Here is a 20,402-nt window from a genome sequence, read left to right on the forward strand (position 1 = left end):
TTATAGGTCACATTAAAAGGTGGAAAAAGTTCTAAAATGATTGATCTCTGTCTCATTTTTTACATCACAGAAACCTGACATTTTAACAGTGGTGTGTAGACTTTTTATATCCACTGAATATTTAAAGCTTGTATTAAAGGTACTGTGTTCAACATTAAAAACTGTGATAGTGATCTTGATCTTTCTGAGTAGGGCTTTCAAGTACTACCCCCCTCACAGGAAACATATGTAAATTGTTTTGTAAGAGGATATATGGGTTATATTTCATAGTATGCAATTTTGCAGAGAGAGAGAGATATGCAAACCAGCATTGTTGAGCCTGAGGGACCTAGGCTGAAAAGGTTTATTTCATTCTTCAATAGAGAGAAAGGTAACAAGCAATCCTCCTTTTTTTCTTATGATATATTGCTATATGACAGGCAGACCTCCTAGTGCCAACTCTGAGCCCTACAAGGTGTGCCCACCTGTTATCTGCCTGGCATGTGCCACACGCCTCCCACTCTGCTCTACCCATGTTAAAAATACTTCTGTGCTCTTAGTATGACACAAAGTAGGCTCTTGACCCTCCCAGTGGTTGTATTGGAAATGTCATTCTTGAGGCTGATCTCACAGTTGAACTAAACAGAATAGCAGGCTCAGAATTCAATCACACGCACAAGTCAGAGATCTGTTTGTAGGTCTGGTAAGTTCATGTGTTCAATATTCTTTATAAAGCTAATTATTGGAGGAAGAAGGCAATTTGGTGTATATTTACCTTGGGGTTGATTTAATAAAGAGACACTTTTAATTTTAAAACTTGAATTTTTACTTTGTGCAACATGCTTAGTATAAATATGCTAACAACAATTAAATTCTGTTTTTATATTTTTTCTCCCACATTGCTGGGTATTCAAATTAAACAGTTTCATCTTATTTATCAACTTTTATTTAGCAAATGTGCATGCAGCTCGAGTAAATCAAGCCCACAGAGCAGGGGACGTTTATTGTGTGAAAGTTGTATTTCATATCAATGCAAGTGTCAGTGTTGCCAACGTCCGTATTTTTACGGACAGTTCGTAAAAACTGGCACTTTTTTCTCCCGTTCGTAAATGTCCGTGGTTGCGAGAATGTGCCAGTAAAATTAGCCGAGATTGGTTCGGCTTGAAACTGCGCATGTAGATTAGATGCAGGGGGTGATTGGAGGCAGGGGGTGATGGTGGCTGCGGTGGCACTGCAGAGGGAGATGGAGGCAGGGGAATATTGGAGGCACCGCAGAGGGGGATGGTGGCGCCACAGAGGGTGGGGGATGGAGACTGGGATTGTTGGTGGCACTGCAGAGAGGGATGGAGGCAGGGGGTGATTGGAGGCAGGGGAAGATTGGAGGCACCGCAGAGGGGGATGGTGGCGCCACAGAGGGTGGGGGATGGAGACAGGGGTTGTTGGTGGCACCGCAGAGAGGGAGGGAGGCAGGGGGTGATTGGAGGCAGGGGGCCTGGGGGAGATTGGAGGCAGAGGGAAATTGGAGGCAGAGGGAGATTGTGGCACCGCAGAGGGGGGTGAAGGCAGGGGGTGATGTGACTAAATAATTTGCCCTTGTTATATAGAAAATAACAAAAATATGTTTTTTTACCTTAATATCTACCTTAAATCACATTGCTATTTGCCTAGCGTACTTGTTTGTAGCCTAAATACTGAAATGTGCATCTAAAAATGTAATTTAGTAACTTTTGTGAAATGCCAGTAAAAACGTGACTGCGCCAGTAAATTTTGGGTGTCGTGCCAGTAAATTTTAATCTGGTATGTTGGCAACACTGGCAAGTGTTTAGACTAGATGTAAGTGTGTCACTTTTGTGATGTCCCAGTGGCAGTCCAGTGTTTTATTTATTGGAACCATTTTGCTTATTTTTGCCTTTGTTCTTGAACCTGTCAAATTATACATTTTTTAAACTTGTTTGAATAGAATATGTTTCACCCCATATCGTTCTCTTTTGTTTGGTATAATATAATCACAAATTACTAAGATGGTTTTATTATTTTAAATGCATTTGCAAATGTATCTCACAATCATTGTCCAGTAATGTGTCTGGTTCTCAAACAAGAATCTTTTTTAGCTGTGCCATCTTTATTTTATTGTATGTAATAGATTTTGAACTGAAACTTTATTTTCTTATGAATTGTTTTTGATCTCATTATCTTTTTTACTATTTTAAATTGCTCCTAGTCTATTTTAAATTTCAAATGTGTTGAGTATAGCCCCTAAGTAATTTATTTTAAAACGTACCATCATCCAGATTACTATAGAAACAAGAAGGATAGGGGCAAAGGGACAAGGGACAGTGGCTAATGCTGACCCTATAACATTCCCTCCCCCTGAAATTGATGGACTATCTCGGTACTTGGTAATGAATAACATACATGTATAAAAAGGGAGAATTTATTACATATATTTTTTTTTACAAAAAATACATGATTAAAAGTTGAAAAAACAGAAACTCAGGGTGACCCCAAAAGATGTCTGTTATTACAAACATTTAGACTGGTCTATGCCTCGACAAGTTTCGCAGTAGAACTGCTTCTTCAAGAGAACCAATCTATAAAGCAAACAGTACAATTAATTTAAACAACCATAATAATACAATAGCCAATATTACAACATAAAAGGAGAGTAATAATGCAGGAAATTAGCTTACCCATTGTTTGGGTAACCCCTTTAAGAAGGTGCTCCTAACAACAACTCATTATGTGTAAAAGACACCTGTCCACAGAATCTTTTCTTCTATTCAAACCTCACGATAATGGGCAAAACCAAAGCGCTGTCAAAGGACGTCTAGGACAAGATTGTAGACCTGCACAAGGCTGCAATGGGTTACAAGACCATCAACAAGAAGCTTGGTGAGAAGGTGACAACTGTTGGAGTGATTTTTCGCGAATTGACCTAGGTCTGGAGCTCCATGCAAAATGGTGCTTCTCATGGTAAGGATGATCATGAGAAAAGTGAGGGATCAGCCCAGAACTACATGGGAGGGGTTTGTGAATGATCTCAGGGCAGTTGGAACCACAGTCACTAAACAAACCATTGGTAACACAATATGCTGCCATTATTGAAATCCTGCAGGGCCAAACAGGAGCTCCATGCCTGAATAGCTGCTTGCTGTGGGGGCACTCAACAGGAGAGAGGGGCCAGGAGCTCCAGCCAGGGACCTGAGAAAAAGAGAATCTGGGCTGCCCTGTGCAAAACCACTGCACAGAGCAGATAAGTATAAGCAGGGGCTACTCATCCATTAAGGTTGCATGGGCACCACCCCCCCGAGCCATGCGTCCGGCCTCTTTCAGGATGCCAGATGCATGGTTTCCAATGGGGGGGGTGGGTGTTTTTTTTTAAGCACCTGATTAAAGTCAGAGGCTCTAATAGGCTTCAAAATAGGGTGGGCTCTCGGCGCAGAGAATGCGAACCAAGCCCACCCCCCAGGTGTGTTTAATACCGAATGAATATTCACTATTGTAACACTGATGGCTGAAAGGACAGACAATCCTACTGGATGCCTAGGTTACAAGCACAAGGTTACGAGCACTGAACTTATTCAGTCTGGAGAAGAGACGCTTAAGAGGGGATATGATTTCAATTTACAAATACCATACTGGTGACCCCACAAAAGGGATAAAACTTTTCCGCAGAAGGGAGTTTAATAATACACGTAGCAGGGGAAGTTCCACTGGCAAAACCCTTGGGGCTGGTTTTGCTAATCTCATGTGTTTGCGTGTTAAAGGGGAGTTCCAGCCATTTCTATGTTTATTAAAAGTCAGCAGCAACAAAAAGTGTAGCTGCTGGCTTTTAATAAACAGGCACTTACCTGCTCCAGCGCTCCAGCGACGCGCCGGCCGGGGCTCTGCTCCTCTCCCCCCCTCCCCGGCCGGCGTCTTCATCTTCAGTGTGGGCACCCGGCCGTGACAGCTTTCGGCTTCACGGCCGGGCACCCACTGCGCATGCGCGAGCGCGAGCGGCGCGGCCCGGCGCCGCGCCCTGTAATTGGCCAGGAGATCGCCTAGGACCTGTGACGTGTCCTAAGCGATCGCCTACAGCAGCCACTTCCTGAAGGCGACTAAGCTTAGTCGCCTACAGGAAGGAGGAAGTGGGACAGGAAGTCCCACTCATGCTGAAGCCCCCACTCCCCCCCCAAAAAAATTACATGCCAAATGTGGCATGTAAGGGGGAGAGGAGTGGGTTAAGAGGAAGTTCCAAATTTGGGTGGAACTCCTCTTTAAGTAAAAGTTTGGTAAGCCATGACTAAGCACTGACGCCAGTGCGAAACGTTGGCCATACTGATTTTTGTGGGCTTGCAGTGACTGTATGCACAGTTGAAAATAAAGACATCTCTTTTAAAGAAAATTTTGGAGTGCGGCTGTCCAGCTTTTGTTCTTTTCTTTTTTGCCATTACCGCATTGCCAGCACCCTGGTGGTTCAACAACCCCTGATCATCACGAGGCTCACCTGGAGCGGTGAGAATTCTGTCTAAAAGTTTGGTAAGAGACGATTTGCACTTTTCAGTCTGTTACAGCTTTAAAAATGTGTTATCTCCATTACAAATGCTACTTTTACTCCCGTCTCATACTTTAATCTGAGCAAGCGCGGGTTTCTTAGCATACACATGCTCGAGTTTCTCGTCGAAAACCAGCCCGACGAGGAACACGACGAGGAAATTCAGACTCCCGTCGAGGAAAAGGAGAACTTGCTCTCTTTTTTGCTCGTCGAGTTCCTCGACAGTTTCCTCGATGAAAAACGTACACGACCAGTTTCCTCGGCAAAAAAGCTCTTCCACCAAGTTTCTTGATGGATTCTGCCGAGGAAACTGGTCGTGTGTACGAGGCCTAAGGCTGGATTCACACCTATGCATTTTAAGTGCATTTTGCAGATTTGCACTACAGTCCATTTAACATGGTTTCCTATGGAACACGTTCTGTAGTGGAAATCTGCAAAAAAAATGCATAGGTGTGAATCCAGCATAAGGACCCATTTACATCAGTCACCATTACCTCACGTGTTTCCACAACACCTGTAACGCATGGTATGCATATTAGTGTTTATTAGAATCGCATGCAACAAAGATGTTTTCAGAGCAAAAGGAGGCAATGCACAGTGTTAGTATAGTGATCCTAGGAAATTGGTAGATGAGTGTATGTTTAATCTATGATGTGTAGCACTACCCCCGAAGGAGCTGCTGGTTTGATTTGGGTGGCGCGTTACCTCTAATTCTCCGCCGTCTAGGGTACTGGATGAGAGCTGTAAGAAAGTCAATGTCCACACTGGAGATATCTTTTTCTGTGCTTTATTACCCAATGGGGTAAAAATGGTAAAAGTGGTAGTAGGTAAGATGACAGAAAAAGTGGTATGTAATGGATTCAGGCGCATAACAGGGTTTCGGAAGCAGTCCTGCTTCCAATGACAACTTGCGTCGCCACTCTAGCCAGAGTGGGTATAGTGCATCTGGATAGGCCGCTCTCACCAGACTAACAGCCAGAGTGTCACTCGGAACTTTAGCAAAGTCTCTGCCACAGACCTCCCCAAAGGGTGGAGATGTTCTCGGTCCAAAATCTTTCTCAACACTGGATTAAGCACCCGGATTTCCCTTGAACAGCTTGTTTAATTTTCAAATACTGATAGGCGACCTTCGTCCAGCCTCTCAGAAATGATATGTCTTTTGATGAAGCAGTAGGCCTCTCTCGAGATACCAGCCTCGTGCTCGGTATTTCCCAGACAGGTTCTCCATCGAATCGGCTTCCTCGCTCGAGACGGACAGCACGGGACAACTCTGCAGCCGCAGACCCAGTCTACACACTGAGACTACAAGGTTGATCATTTGCTCTGACCAACGTGGTCCCGGAGCCAGGAACACTGAAACACACACCCCAGCCAGGAGGGCCACACACGGGGGGTGGTGAGACGACTGCCCAGGCGGATGGCGGCAAAGACGACCCCGAACCAATGGCGTCTGCCCCCTAAATACCCCTCCCCAGCATGCACAGTGAGGCGATCAACCCTCCTGATTGGCTGCCAAGGAGAAGTATCCACACTACCCTGACTCCACTGCTGCCACCTGTCGGTCCGGTGTGTGAGGCCCCCCCAGACAACGACAGTGGACACACAGTACAGCCAAAGCTGGTACGGAGACCCTAAAATGTAGTCAAATAAACACGGTCAGAGGCAAATAACTCTCTGGCCACCCTCTAAATTTACAGCAGCACCTGCTATGAAGGTAGCTAGGTGCTACAGTTGGGATTAAAAATGTTTTAACTATAGTTTAAAATAATAAAGAAAGTATTAAACATAACCCTCAGTAAAGTGATATTAAACCTTTAACTAAAAATGTAATATATTGCAGCTTACCAATCATTAGAAGTGGTGGTTTTATTCGTTTTATTTTTTAAAGCTTTTTCCTCCCCCCCTCTGTTTTCACCTGGTAGTCTGGCCAGTAACACACTTCTGGCACGTACACACAATCGGACATTTCGACATCAAAACTGTGGATTTTTTTCAGACAGATGTTCGCTCAAACTTGTCTTGCATACACACGGTCACACAAATGTCAAAAATTGCAAATTGAAGAACACAGTGACATACAACACTACGCCGAGCCGAGAAAAATGAAGTTCAATGATTCTGAGCATGCGTCCAATTGATTCCGAGCATGAGTAGAATTTTTGTGCGTTGAATTGTGTACACACACATTAGGAATTTCCTGACAAGAACTTTTTGTTGTCGGAAAAATTGAGAACCAGCTCTCAAACATTTATTGTTGGAAATTCCAACAGCAAATGTCTGATGTAGCATACACACGGTCGGATTTTCCTACAACAAGCTCACATTGAACATTTGTTGTCGGAAATTCTGACCATGTGTACACGGCACGGCATTCCTGTACTAGAACGCTCCCTCTCAGGGTGAAGGCGCACAGAGAGCAACTTTGGATAGCAGTATTGGCAGTCTGGGGGGGGGGGAGTGTAAAATGTACTAGCAAATTTAAATACAATAACAAATTGAAGCCAAACATCAACTCACACAACACTGGAGCAACTGTACTGTGACAGGGGAGAAATACAGCTGCAGGCTCTTACATAGTTAGTTACATAGTTAGTCAGGTTGAAAAAAGACACAAGTCCATCCAGTTCAACCACAAAAAAAAATAAACAAACAAACAAAATAAAAAACACAGTACAATCCCATACACCCAACTCCATACCCACAGTTGCTCCAGAGGAAGGCAAACAAACCCAGCAGAGCATGAGATCCAATTTGCTATAGCAGGGAAAAAAATTCCTTCCTGATCCCCCGAGAGGCAATCGGAGGATCAGGAAGGAATTTTTTGTGTGACTACTGTATCCCTTGCTCGCTCCTGCTTCCTCTCCCTCTTGGCATTATTGAGTCAACCAGTGGAAGGGAAGCGGACATAGGAGTTGCATATTTTAGATGCTCTCTGCTGCATCAGTGTATGGGGGCTGCAGACCACATTACCCAGAAAACCCAGCATCAGATGAGGACAAATTACACAGTAGCTGCATTTGATGGCACAGTGGCGGCAATTTATGGGCACAGTGTCTGCACTTGATGGGCACAGTGGCTGCGCTTCATGAGCACAGTGGCTGCGCTTGATGTTTTTTTTTTTCAGTTTATTTGCGCCCCCCAAAAATTTGGAGCACCAGCCACCACTGCCGCCACTGCCCCAGAGTTAGAAAGCATTCCCTGGGAGCATACTTATCTCTTTGATCGCCCCTGATGTTAACCCCTTCCCCTTGTCCGCCCCAATGTCGCAGTCCCGCTAAAAATCACTGATCGCCGCCATTACTAGTAAAAATAAATATGCCATAAAAATATCCCCTGGTTTATAGACATGTTAACTTTTGCGCAAACCAATCAATATACACTAATTGATATTTTTTTTACCAAAAATATGTAGCAGAATACATATTGGCCTAAATAGATTTTTTACATATTTGTATTGGATATGCTTTAACCACTTCCTGCCCGGTCAATAGTCAATTGACGTCCGGGAAGTGGTTGTGAAATCCTGACTGGACGTCTATTGACGTCCTGCAGGATTTCATGCCGGCGCGCACACGTGGGGGCGCGCAGCGCGGCGATCAGTGATGCGGGGTGTCAGTCAGTCACTGACTGGCAACATGGGCACTGGCTGGAATGATGCCCAGCAATGCCATCAGTGCCACACCTCAGTGTACATCAGTGCCACCCAGTGTCCATCAGTGCCACCTCTTAGTGCCCATCTATGCCCAGTGCCCACCTTTTAGTGCCCATCTGTGCCACCCATAAGTACCCATCAGTGCCACCCATAAGTGCCACCCATCAGTGCCCATCAATGTCGCCTATGAGTGCCCATCAGTGCCGCCTATGAGTGCCCATCAGTGCAGCATACCAGCGCCGCCTATCGGTGCCCATCAGTGCCACCTCATCGGTGCCCATCAGTGCCGCCATATCAGTGCCCATCAGTGCCGCCATATCAGTGCCCATAATTGAAGAAGAAAACTTACCTATTTACAAAAAAAATTAACAGAAAAAAATAAAAACGTAATTTTTTTCAAAAATGTCGGTCTTTTTTTAGTTGTTGCGCAAAAAATAAAAATCGCAGAGGTGATCAAATACCACCAAAAGAAAGCTCTATTTGTGGGAACAAAATGATAAAACTTTCATTTGGGTACAGTGTAGCATGACCGCGCAATTGTCATTCAAATTGCGACAGTGCTGAAAGCTGAAAATTGGCTTGGGCAGGAAGGTGCGTAGGTGCCTGTGGTTAACCACTTCCATATCGGGCACTTACGCACCTTCCTGCCCAAGCCAATTTTCAGCTTTCAGTGCTGTCGCACTTTCATGTAATGCTGTACCCAAATTTTTTTTATCATTTTATTCCCACAAATAGAGCTTTCTTTTGGTGGTTTTTGATCACCTCTGCAATTTTTTTTTTTTGTGCAACAACTAAAAAAAGACAGAAAATGTTGAAAAAAATAAAGTCTTTATTTTTTTCTGTTATTTTTTTTGTAAATAAGTACGTTTTCTTCTTCGATTACGGGCACTGATATGGCGGCACTGATGGACACCGATGAGGTGGCACTGATGGGCACGGGTGAGGCGGCACTGACACCCCGCATTACCGATCGTCGCCATAAAGTGATGGTGTGTACGCGGCATTAGTCTTTACCTTTTTTTCCCCTAAATAGCTTTCTTTACCTTAGTGCAGTCCTCCTTCACTTACCTCATCCTTCCATTTTGCTTTTAAATGTCCTTATTTCTTCTGAGAAATCCTCACTTCCTGTTCTTCTGTCTGTAACTCCACACAGTAATGCAAGGCTTTCTCCCTGGTGTGGAAAAAGCCTCTTGAGGGGGGAGGGGGCGAGCAGGAGTGTCAGGACGCCCACTAACACACAGCTCTTTTCTCTATCTGCAAAGTAGAGAGTGTCCTGACACTCCTGCTCACCCCCTCCCCCCTCAGGAGGCTTTCTCCACACCAGGGAGAAAGTCTTGCATTACTGTGTGTAGTTACATACAGAAGAACAGGAAGTGAGCATTTCTAAGAAGAAATAAGGACATTTAAAAGCAAAATCGAAGAATGAGGTAAGTAAAGGAGGACTGCACTAAGGTAAAGAAAGCTATTTAGGGGGGAAAAAAATTACCTTTACAACCCCTTTAAAGCAGAAATTAAAAAAATATGTTTTTTTTTTTAAATTGTTGGTCTTTTTTTGTTTTTAGTGCAAAAAAAAATAAAAAAAAACCTCAGAGGTGATCAAATACCACCAAAAGAAGGCTCTATTTGTGGGGGGGAGGAGGACAAAAAATGTTGTTTGGGTACAGTGTCGCATGACTGCACAATTCTAAGTTAAACTAACGCAGTGTCGTATCACAAAAAAAGGCCTGGTCATTAAGGGGAAGAAACTTTCCAGGGCTGAAGTGGTTAACAAACTGCTATCAGGCTTCAGCACTACTTGAAGCTTGTGAAAAGCCTGCTGAATGAAGCCTACTAGCAGCTTGTTTGAAGTGACAATCAGCGCTCACATTAAGATCTTTGTATAATGTTTCCAAACAGGAGCTGAAGGGAACATTAAAAAGGCTTACCGTAAGCTGCTCAAAGCTTGCCAAAAGCTTTGCAAAAGCTTGTGGAAAATGTCATAAAAGCTTGCTGTTCACACTGCTTTTGCACAAGTTGAATCCATTGTGAAACAGGCCTTTTTAGAAAGTTTGCCCAGAATGTTTCAGGAGAGTTGACCTAAATCTGAGATAAGAGATCAAAGAGACACCTTTTGCTAAAACAAAATGCTATCTGAAGTTCCTTGCAAGAAAAGAGCCAGTATACCTACCTCCACATCAGACTTCCCTCCTTTCCAGTGCTGCAGCCTTCCCCCGAACCCTACACATTACTGTTGTGGAGTGTGAAGGGAGTGTGAAGGGATATTGCCAAAAAGTGTATCAGAGGCTCCTTGAATGCTGGGCTGCATGTACAGTGCCTTGCAAAAGTATTCACCCCCCCCCTTGGTTTTATACCTATTTTGTTACAGTTTAATTTGTTTTTAATCTGAATCTTAGGTAATGGATCAGAACACAATTGTCTAAGTTGGTGAATTAAAATTAGAAAAATAAAACAATTTTTCAGAAAAAAAAAAAATATAAATCCCAGTGGTAAGATGTGGCAAGCTAATAGAGACTTATACAAAGCGACTTGGAACTGTGATAGCCGCAAAAAGTGGCTCTACAAAGTATTGACTTTAGGAGGGGTGAATAGTTATACACATTGGCCCGGATTCACAGAGAGCGGGCGCACATTACGCCGCCGTATCGCAAATAATATACGCTACGCCAACGCAGCGCAGAGAGGCAAGCATGGAATTCACAAAGCCAGTGCTTCCAAAACTACGCTGGGTTTCGAAGGCGTAAGTCGGCGTAGGTGGAAGTGGGCGTGAGCCATGCAAATAAGGCGTGACCCCATGCAAATGATGGGCCAGTGCCAGACAGATACGTATCACCAACTGCGCATGCGCCGGGACGTGGACGCATCCCTCTGCGCATGCTCAAAACCACATCGGAACAACTTCCTAAACTACGCCGGATCACTGCCTACGGCGTGAACGTAACCTACGCCCAGCCAGACACACGCCCAACGTAAAAATACGCAGGCTTGAGTTCCCTGGTGCAGACCTTTGCATGTCTGCTGCTGGGTTACACCTGCTTTATGGGACTTAACTTTACGCCGGACGTACAACTTACGCGCACATCGCGTAGCCTGCGTCGGGCGCACGTACGTTCATGAATCGCCGTATTTCCCTCATTTGCATATTTGAATGGCTAAACAATGGGAGCGCCAAATGCGCCCACGCTACGCCGGCATAGGCAAGTTACGTCGGCAGGTTTTTAGGCGTATCTTAGTTTGTGGGTCTGGCGCACAGATACGACGGCGCATATTTGCACTTACTTCAAAGCTGTGGGCATGTTCTGTAAATGAAATGATGCAAATCCTCAAACAATCCATGTCAATTCCAGGTTGTGAGGCAACAAAACACGTAAAATGCCAAGGGGGTGAATACTTTTACAAGGCACTGTATGCATTATGTCTAGAGCAGCATTAACTAAATAACCTACATATGTGTAATAAACCAAATGTGGGGTAACATCACTTATGATGTATATCAGTAAATGAGCATGGTATGTGGACGTCAAGTCACCTTCACAACATTTCTGTAAGCACACATTAACATTTTTTACTTATAGACAACACCCAACAGTCACTCTGTGACGGCATCCAAGTGTGTCATTTTGTACAGCGATCCTTGGGGCAAAATTACAGGACATATTTTCAATCTTTAGTAAATTTTTCTTAGAAAGGTCTGATAATTGACCATTCTTTATGTGTGTGCACATTTTTTCTGCACCGGTTGGAGTTTTTTGGGTGTGTTCACACGCCATAGGCTTTTAAAAAAAAAAAAAAGATATGATAATAGACCTAGTGTAACCCTGCCAACTAATATACTAGGATAACACACAGAACAGGAAACAATACCCTGGACTAGTGGGTCCAGAGAGGACCGTGGCCCCTGGTAAGCATGCATGCCTTTATCCAGCTCTATTTCTCCCACTGATACAAGGAAATATTACTCCCACTGACAGCAACAATGAGGCACTATTCCGCCCACTAAGAGCAATGATGGGACACCATTCCTTCCACTGAAACCCATATAGGGGCACTATTCCTCCCACTGACAACAACGATGGGGCACTATTTCTTCCACTGACACCCCTGATGGAACACTATTCCTCCCACTGACCCATTCCTCCCAAAAAACAACAACAATGGGTTACTATTCCTTCCACTGACACCAGCAATGGGTCACTATTGGTGAATGGATTGTGATCTTTGTGCGCTGGTCAAAGTGATTAGGATCTGATGAAGTCACGTGACGTGACGATACATGTAAGGAATTAGGTACCCATGTGACCGGAAGTGACATCCGTCCATGCTACAGCTACACCAGACCTAGGATTGCTGTTTTAAATCGTTTTTTTTTGCTTTTTGTAAGCCTTTTTTAAATAAATATTTTGGCTTAACGTGCTTCACGATTTTGGGAATCTTTACTTTCTTTCCTGGATTGGACCTGTGGACAACCTGTGGACGTTTGGAGGCATCCATTTTCTTGAAGACCAGCCTGGTTCACAACAAACACCCATACAAGCTGACACGCTGTTTGGGAGAGGACTACAATACATCACTCTGAGCTACTGCCCTGTTGGGCTAAGGTAAGCGCTCTGTGAGCCCAGTATCAGGAAGGAAGAAGATTACCCTGTATAGAAAACACTTTGAATACATGAAATACACTGGTTTATGAACTTTACTTCAATGAATTGGTTCTTGCTTATATGTCATTGGATCCTATAAGCACCTTCTCTCATTCACCAGTATTTGAACCTTAGGCCCCTTTCAGACGTCCGCTCCGTCTGTCCGTTCATTACAAGTCCGTTAACGGATTTGTTACGAATCCCTATGGGGACGCGTCCGTTAACGGATGGAGCATCCGCTAGCGTCCGCGTCAGTCGGGTTCCGCTTTTCCGAACGGAAGAAACCCTATTTTTCTTCCGTTCGGCGGAACGGACCGGATGCAGACGGACAGACGGACCGTCTGCATCCGGTCCCCCATAGGGGAGAGCGGAGCAGAGACAGGGCGGTCCCTGCACTGTGTGCGGGGACCGCCCTATCCGCCGACAGCTCAGCGGGGATCCCCGCTGAGCTTTGGCGGACACACGGAGCGGACCGAGAAACGGTCCGCTCCGTGTGAAAGAGCCCTAATTGTTACACCAGCATCTTATCAGCACTGTGTACACCTGTGCATAATAGATAGGATTTCTCATCCAGCACTTTTCAGTTTGTGATTTATTATTTATTTTGTCACATTTTGTTACACCAGCATCCTACCAGCACTGTGCACACCTGTGCATAATAGATAGGATTGCTCATCCAGCACTTTTCAGTTTGTGATTCATTATTTATTTTGTCCTTAATTCCTTAATTCATTGTCACTATTTTGATTCGCTGATATTTATGGTCTGATCTTACAGCACCTTTATTATTATATATATATATATATATATATATATATATATATATATATATATATATATATATATATATATATATATATATATTTATATATATTTACATATATTTATTCACACGGTTTTTTACTCTCTTATTAATTTCAGTACTTTATTTTATTCATTTGCGCTCATCACTTCCCTCTATTTAATGGGTCACTATTCCTCCCACTGATATCAACAATGGGTCACTTATTCCTTCCACGGATACCAACAATGAATCACTATTCCTTCCACTGACACCAACGATGGGGCAATATTTCTCCCAATGATACCAATGATGGGTCCCTTTTCTTCCCACTAACACCAGCAATGGATCACTATTCCTTCCATTGACACCAATTGTATTCAAAAGTAAAAAACAAAATCATAGTACCATACTTCAACAGTAATCAAAGGAATCCATATCCATATTCAGAATATATACAATATATACATAATCCACTACCAAAACATTTTAAGAAAACTATTTACATAAAGTAGCAGAGAGGGCCTAAGAGGCACAACCCACCACCTATGTACATGTGCATTTATCAAAAATGTGTCAAAAATAATAATCTAGGGTGATAAGAGACAGACAGCCACACCCGGGAAAAAGACTCCTGGCAGTCAGGGAGGCTTGAAATCCCTCCACGCCTTCAACCAAGCCCCCTGACCCTGATTGTCTCTCTCAAGCACCCAAATATTCCCCACCTCATGCAAAATGTCATACACCACCACCTCAACAGGAAGAATTGTATGCCGAGTGCAGACCTGACACCATGCGTTCCAGGTGAAATAACGGACTACTAGGCTAACTAAACAAAGTGTTTTTTGCAAGGAAAAAGCGATACGTACTGTGGATGAGGGCGCTGCACACTCCTGATAGAACTTGAAAAAGAACAGGTACCCCTAGGGGCTTTGAGTTGCAGCAATGAGTGGAGATGATAATAATGTTTTTGTATACAAGTATATAGTTTATTAGAATACAAATGGTATCAAAAATAGAAAAAAACTATTGTTGTCTGAAAGGAATCAGGACATGAGCTCTAAAGAAACAAGAACAAGGGCTAAATATACATAAAAAGACAGCTGATTAACAATCAGTACAACATTGTAAATAATTACTATGGACGCAAAGTACCAACGCGTTTCGACCTTTAAATAATTATGGCTCCAGTCGGATGTGAAGGTGGTTAGATGGAAAAGCGAAAGACCATATTTCGGGGCAGGAAAAAAGGGTGTCACCCTCAGGCCTATGAGAGGCCACAACCTGCAACCCTGCACCAGCGGAGCCGAGGAGGGAAGCAGGGGGGGAAGGGAAGGGGTGGAGAAGGAAGGAGGCCGGGGGGAGGTAGAAGGAGGAAAAGAACCAGCCAAGATGCAGGCAGGCGGAGAGTGCCAGGAGACGCCGAGCCAGCCAGGAACAGAGGAATATGTCACCAAATGGAAGAAACCAATAATCCTGTAAAGAAATTATGAATAGTAAGGAAAAAATATATAAACAATTATATACCTATATACATTAGTACACAGGATAGTCTAAGGCCCCATACACACGAGAGGATCTATCCGCTGAAAAATCTCAGCGGATCGTTTTCAGCGGATGGATCCCCTGGTGTGTATGCTCCAGCGGTTCTTTATCCGCGGATATTTCCGAATTCCAGCAGATAAAAATTTGTTGACATGCCAACAAATCTATCCGCTGGAATCGGATCCCACGGATCGATCCGGTGGTCTGTACAGACTCACCGGATCCATCCGTCCGAGGGGATCCCCCGCATGCGTTGTAATGATTCGACGCATGCGTGGAATTCCTTATATGACTGCGTCGCGCACGTCGCCGTGTCATCATCGCGGCGACGGCGCGACACGTCATCGCCAGAGGATTTCGGCGCGGATTTCGATTCGATGGTGAGTACACTCCATCGGATGGAAATCCGCGCAAATCCTCGAGAGGATTTATCCGCGGATAAATCCTCTCGTGTGTATGGGGCCTAAGAAAGACACCAGAGGGAAGAAAAGTGAAGTGTTGAGTGAACTATGTGCCATGTGATGTGTGAATGAAGTGTGCATAAGCAGATATGACAAAAAATAAGTGTGAGGAATGAAGGTAAAGGTTACAAGGAATGTGTATGGGTGAGACAAAAGGGGTAAGTGGGGAGGGAAGTGGAATCAATTAAGAATAAAGTGCAAAAGAGGGTTACCTGGATTATTCACTCAGCAGAATAATGTGAGCAATGTATGTAATTCAACCAAAAATTCCCTTAGAGAGATTAGGCAAATCAACAATGCCCACAGTCACAGAGATCTATATTGGGAAACAAAAATATGTATAGCCATTAGCTATAGAGAAAGAGCTGGTAAAAAAAATACTGATTTTTGGCCATGAATAAGCACTAACTAAGTGTGAAACGCCTCGGCTGTTTTTGATTTCTGCTGTGTATTTGCGGTGTTTGCTCATGTTCCTTCAATAAAGACAACTTAGAGTTCTTTGGTGTGTGGCCGTCCATCCGTCCTTTGCTACTTTCCAGTGAAGGTCATGTATGGCTGCTTATAAAGATGTAAATAATGTTTAACATGTTTGTATTTTATTGTAGAATTCATGTTCGCAAATCTTTCCTCCCCCTGAAGAAGACTGCAATTATTTAAAGGTCAAAACGCGTTGGGGCTTTGCGTCCATAGTAATCATTTACAATGTTGTACTGATTGTTAATCAGCTGTCTTTTTATGTATATGTATCCCTTGTTCTTGTTTCTTTAGAGCTCATGTCCTGATTCCTTTCAGACAACAATAATTGTTTCTGTTTTTGATACATTTGTATTCTAATAAACTTTATACTTTTATACGAAAAACGTTATTATCATCTCCACTCATTGCTGCAACTCAAAGCCCCTAGGGGTACCTGTTCTTTTTTCAACTAAAAAAAGTATATTCAAATAAAAAACTCCACCAGTATTGAGTGCTCCATACACCCACTCAACATAACCCAGCCTGGAGAGGAAAGGAACACAGAGCCCTGCTTGTTTGTACACCTCTATGTTAAAAGGGCAACGAAGCAGAAAATGGTCCATAGTCTCCTCCTCACCAGGACAGCTACGATCCATCTCACTGTGGAATTTCAAATTGCCATGAACATAGAGCCTCCCAAGGCCTAAACCAAGATCTAACTATGCCTACCCATCCAGGAGGTTCATTTGCAAGCATAATACCAATGTTAAACTTGAGAAAAAGCAGCAAAAATAAAATAACTTTTCCATACCTAAGCCACCCTCCCTCCTGGATAGATAGGTGACATTCCTCTTGATGGGGTTCAGTCTGTTCCCCCACAGCATCTGTAAGAACACACTACTGACCCTAGCATAGAGAGACACTGGCAAGATGCAGACAAAGCTGACATACAAGAAGATCTTAATCAGATCAACTTCTATCTCTTCCAGCTGACCACCTTAGTATTGGCAATTTCGAGTATGCCTTCCCAGTTTTTGAGGCCATAATCGCAGGGTTCAAATTCAATGCCTAGTACCTTAATTTTTTCCTGGGGCACTGGAAAGGTGTCCGGGAGATCAAACCCCTCACCTTCCTTTCCCATCCAGAAAACTTCACTTTTTTCCGGAATGATCTTGGAGCCTGATGCTTCAGAGTAATGTAATGTCAGAGAGACAGCCTCCTCGGCTTCGTCCATCCCAGTGACAATCGCCAACACATTGTCCACATAGGCAACAACCCTCAATGGCTGCTCACCCGGAAGCCCCACTGGTACCCCACACAACATACCGCCCTCTAGCTTCCTGATGAAGGGGTCGATTGCAAACACATAGAGCAGGGAACTCAGGGAACAACCCTGACGCACACCAGAGCCAACCTCAAAGGACTGCCCAACCCAACCATTAACAAAAGGAAATCTTTCAGCCCCCTTATACAATACTTTCAACCAATCGACAAAACCACCCGACAGACCGTACTTACTAAGGAGCAACCACAGGTACTCATGGTTAACACGATCAAAAGCCTTTGCCTGATCCAATGTCAGCAAATACTTTCCCCAGCCTGCAGCCCTGCACCACTCCAAGGCCTCCCGGACAGCTAAAACTGCTGTGAAGGTGATAATACCCTGGACCGAACAGTGCTGATGGCGAGAAAGCAAAGACTCTGCTACTGACGATAGGCAACAGAAAAAAATCTTTGCCAGCACCTTTGTATCTATATTGAGAAGATGTGGCACCAATTCTCAATCATCAAAGGTTCTTTCCTTTTGAAAGTAGAATAACAATCGAGTACCTCATGGAATGGGAAAGCACCCCCCAGCAAGGCAACTGTTAAAAACCTCTACCAAATGTGGGACCAGAATAGACTTAAAGGCTTTGTAAAACTCAGCCATCAAGCCATCCGGTCCAGGTGACTTTTTGATGGCAAGCCGTTCAATTGCCCTCATCACCTCTTCAACTGTGATCTCCTCTGTCAAATTCATCAATGGGACATCTCCATCATTTAGACCTGGAGTAGAGTCCAAAAAGCTTTCCATCCTGTCACGGTCAACTCTTTCCTCCCAAGAAGGTCAGCAGAAAAGTAGATTCTACACAACAATAGAAATATGTGCATTCTAGAAAGTTTAACAATCAGCAGATAAAGATACTTCAATCATCCCGGCACCATGGTTGTTATGGTGTCAGGATGATTGAAGATCATTATTTCTATCATTACATTGTAATATAAAATGAAACCATTCAACTCACCATAATGCAGAATCAGTGGGAGCCCAGAGCGTGTCGCTTGCCACCAGATGCCATCAGGTGTCCCCAGCGAAGTCCCTCCTTACATCACGTGTCCCCAGCGGAGTCCCTCCTTACATCACGTGTCCCCAGCGGAGTCCCTCCTTACATGCAGCCCTGTGTCACATCAAATGTAGCCTGAGTCACATCAAGTGCAGCCTGTGTCACATCAAATGCAGCCTCTCTCCCTATCAATTACAGCCACTGCCCCTATCAATTGCAGCCTCTATCAATTGCAGCGACTGCCCCTATCAATTGCAGCCTCTGCCCCTATCAATTGCAGTGACTGCCCCATCAATTGCATCAACTGCCCCATCAATTGCAGCGACTGCCCCATCAATAACAACGACTGCCCCATCAATTACAGCGACTGCCCCATCAATTGCATCAACTGTCCCATCAATTGCATCGACTGTCTCATCAATTGCAGCGACTGTCCCATCAATAGAAGCGACTGTCCCATCAATAGCAGCAACTGTCCCATTAATTACAGCAACTGTCCCATCAATAGCAGCAACTGTCCCATCAATTACAGCAACTGCCCCATCATTTGCAGATATGTGTGTGTGTGGGGGGGGGCAGACATACAGGGGGTACTCATATGTGTGTTTGGGGGGGGCAGACGTGCAGGGGGGTACTGATGTGTGTGGGGGGACAGACAGATGTGCAGGGGGGTACTGGTATGTGTGTGTGTGGGGGGGACAGACGTGCAGGGGGGTACTGATATGTGTGGGGGGGGGCAGACAGACGTGCAGGGGGGTACTGGTATGTGTGTGGGGGGGACAGATGTGCAGGGGAGTACTGATATGTGTGGGGTGGGGGACAGACGTGCAGGGGGGTACTGATATGTGTGTGTGGGGGGGACGGACGGACAGATATGTGTGTGGGGGGGACATATGTGCAGGGGGGTACAGAGGGGAACAGATATGTGTGTGTGTAGGGGGGACAGGTGTGCAGGGGGGTACAGAGGGGGAACAGATATGTGTGTGTGTGTGGGGGGGGAGATGTGCAGGGGGTACAGAGGGGTAGCAGATGTGTGTGGGGGACAGATGTACAGGGGGTACAGAGGGGGAACAGATGTGTGTGGGGGGGGTACAGATGTGCAGGGGGTACAGAGCGGTAGCAGGTGTGTAGGGGGGCAGATGTATAGGGGGGGTACAGAGGGGAACAGATGTGTGTGTGTGTGTGCAGGGGGTACAGAGGGGAACAGATATGTTTGTGTGTGCAGGGGGGTACAGAGGGGAACAGATATGCGTGGGGGGCAGATGTACAGGGGGGTACAGAGGGGAACAGATGTGTGTGTGCAGGGGGTACAGAGGGGAACAGATATGTGTGTGTGCAGGGGGGTACAGAGGGGAACAGATATGTGTGTGTGCAGGGGGGTACAGAGGGGAACAGATGTGTGTGTAGCGCCCCCCTACTTTTAATACGGGCGCTACACTAAAATTAGAGGCTTAATCACTCCCATTCACGAATTATGGAATTTAGGCTGCTGCCAATTCCAGAATCGTCCTGTAGGTCAGTCTGCGCGCAGGGGGTGCGTTGACACCCCTGGGCAGCAGTTGGCGCTAGAGGGGTTCTGGGGGATCCACCTCTTTTCAGCAGCCAATCAGGGGGGTTTTTCCCTCGTTGGGCATGCTGGGAAGGGGGATATATCTGCGAGGCCATTTTTGGCAGGTTGTTCTTGCGGGGCCCGAGTTCCAGGTGAGGTACCCACCTTCAGGGTACGTGCATCCATGGGCCTGCCATGCCGAGGTCGTGCATCATGCACCTTAATTAGAGAGGGACCCCAGCGGCTTGCTGGGTCCCAAACTGTTGCTGAGAGGATCCCAAGCTGGGAGCTGTGCGGTGGGAATTGGCTCGGGAGAACCTAGAACCAGAGGTTGTCCGGAAGGCCTAGACGAACCACCGGGGATCCAGTCACCGCACCGTATGACAGGTATGCTCAGAAAGCCGTTGGGTGGTCCGGTTACCCGCAGCTCGTTACTCACTGGTTTTTATCCCGTGCAAGCTGTTATCTCACTGAAGCGGACTGA

The 20,402-nt window shown here is 45.0% G+C and overlaps 1 protein-coding gene across 3 annotated transcripts in view; it reads left to right on the forward strand.

Annotated features, from left to right (window-relative positions):
• The first annotated feature begins 428 nt into the window (after window positions 1-428).
• LOC120936554 (beta-galactoside alpha-2,6-sialyltransferase 1-like) overlaps window positions 429-20,402 on the forward strand; it is a 64,599-nt gene continuing 44,625 nt past the window's right edge. Inside the window, exon 1 of one of the 3 annotated variants that reach the window (XM_040349001.1) lies at window positions 429-682. The gene's annotated coding sequence lies outside the window, so the exon portion shown is untranslated. Of the gene's footprint in view, window positions 683-12,305; window positions 12,764-20,402 lie in introns of those variants that run through there. The other 2 variants (XM_040348999.1, XM_040349000.1) reach the window with 2 other exon arrangements.

Source organism: Rana temporaria, chromosome 4, assembly GCF_905171775.1.
Source record: "Rana temporaria chromosome 4, aRanTem1.1, whole genome shotgun sequence".
Lineage (NCBI taxonomy): Eukaryota > Metazoa > Chordata > Amphibia > Anura > Ranidae > Rana > Rana temporaria.